This window comes from Ursus maritimus, unplaced genomic scaffold, assembly GCF_017311325.1.
Source record: "Ursus maritimus isolate PB19 unplaced genomic scaffold, ASM1731132v1 scaffold_27, whole genome shotgun sequence".
In the NCBI taxonomy this organism is placed as follows: Eukaryota; Metazoa; Chordata; class Mammalia; order Carnivora; family Ursidae; genus Ursus; species Ursus maritimus.
Genome location: NW_024425230.1, coordinates 29,400,105 through 29,402,146, shown reverse-complemented (window position 1 = coordinate 29,402,146; position 2,042 = coordinate 29,400,105).

Sequence of the window (2,042 nt, the reverse complement as noted above, 5' to 3'; positions counted from 1 at the left end):
CCCCCCCCCCCCCCCCCCGCCCCCGCAGGCGCTGGGGACACCTGGGGGAATGTTCCTGGGGGAATATTCGCTTGCTGAGCCTGAGATGCTGGCGGTGCCTGTTGACCCAGCTGATGCCTGAGGCTGGGTTGGGGATGGGGAGCTGTGCGAGGGGCGTGGGAGGGAGCAACAGAGCCAGCTGCCCTGCCTCTAACCCTGTGCCTGCCGGGCATAACTGTTCCCAGAATCCTGCGGGGCAAGGCTCAGGGAGAGCAGGGGAGCCAGGGGGGGGCTGATCTGGGGGAGCAGTGGCCTTGAGGCTGCCTCGGCCTTATTCAGCAGGAACCATGCCTCTGTGTGTGATCACGAGTGTAAGCCCATGTGGGGTCTGCATGCGTCTGCGAACCTGAATGTGGCTTCGGTGTTTTTGTATGTCTGCGGCCTGTGGCCTGTTAGTGTCTGTGTGTTTGTGTGCCTGTGGGATTTCAAGTGTGGGTATGAATTACTCTAGAGACAGTGATGTGTCCCTTCCCTGATGTCCCAGCCCCAGGTTGGGCCATCTCCCATGTAGGGGCTGGGATGGCAGCTGGCCTCTGGGGACAAGTGCTCTTCTAGATGGCCTCCTGCAGGAACCAAGGTTCTCTGTCCTTCCACTTCTTCCTACTTAGCAAAAGAAAGGGCAGGCAGGGCACAGGGACATCTCAGTCTGCTCCAGCGGCCCATCTGCTGGCCCCTTGGCAGACAGAGGGACCCAGGCTCAGGTGCTCCCCCAGCTTGGCCTAGTGCTGGCTCTGGGCTTGGGGGACTGAGTGGAAGTGGGAGGACAGGGCAGAGTGAGGCACGCAGATGCTGTGGCGTGTCTGCCCACTTGGCACACTCAAAGTGTTAAAGGTGAGACATGGAAACTCACTCCTAGGGGGGAAACTATATATTTTTAAAGTAGATTAGCACATTTCCCATAGGTCTCTGCCATTCGAAGAGAACCCTAGAGAGTGAGCCCCACCTCCTCTGGCTGGGCTGCCTCCTTCCTTGGCAGGTGGCTTAGAGACAGGACCAGCCGGGAGCCCCAGGGAAGGCCCTTCCCCGGGGCCTCCTCCATTGGCCTCAGCCTCCCAGGCGTTTCCTGTCCCTGAAGTGGGGCCCTTCTCCCCACACCCATCTGTAGAAGTTTCAGGCTCATGCTTGGGCACAGCCAATGCAGAGATCACATACACACAGTGGGGTCCACGGGCCAACCCTCTAGCCCGTCATCCTTTTGTTCAATTGGTCTTTCAACCCCGTCCTTCCTCATTTATTCTCCCTCCCAACCGGTCTTCTCCATCCACCCACGCACAGGGTGGAGTCACTCTCCTTCCTTTCCCTCATTTTTCTCACTGAGGCTTTCTTGGGCAGCCCACTCCCAGAGATAATATGAAGTACATTCCTTTCCCTAAATCTGAAAACATTGTGTTCAGCGTGTACGGTGTCACGCTCCCATACAGTAAGTCCTTTAGTCCTTACAAACCACCACCGGGCGCTTATCTTCATCCTCATTTTACCAAGGAACCGGCTAATCAATGGGTCCCAAGCTTCAGCGCCAAAGAGCAGAACCAACATCTTGGCCATGCCTTCTGGCCCCTGGACCACTGCTCGACAGTGCCCCCAATGGCCCCAACAAGGGCTGGGGGGGGGATTAGGTCCCTCCCAGTATGGAAGCCCTTTACTGGCTGCACCAGAAGCCCCCCAGCAGATGCGTTCCCCCTCCCTTAAGTCTCCAAAGATGCTCCTGTATGCCGTTCAGACCAAGACCTGGTAGGGGGAAAGCAGTCTGCTGGAAACTGTTTCAGCTTGGGGCCCTGGGGAGCTGGGTTTGAGCACTAGACACCCAAGAGGATGCCCTTCCCCGGGGTCCGGCTCACTGCTTGCTCACCAGTCCAGGGGAAGAGGCTATGGGAAGGCCAGGGGATCCTGTGTGGGGCCTTCCCCACTCTCTCAGGCTTCCCAGCTTTTCCTGGGGCCCCTCCAGCCCCAGCCTGTGAACAGGGGATACCCTATTTTTCCCAGGGCAAGAAGAGAAGCACAAG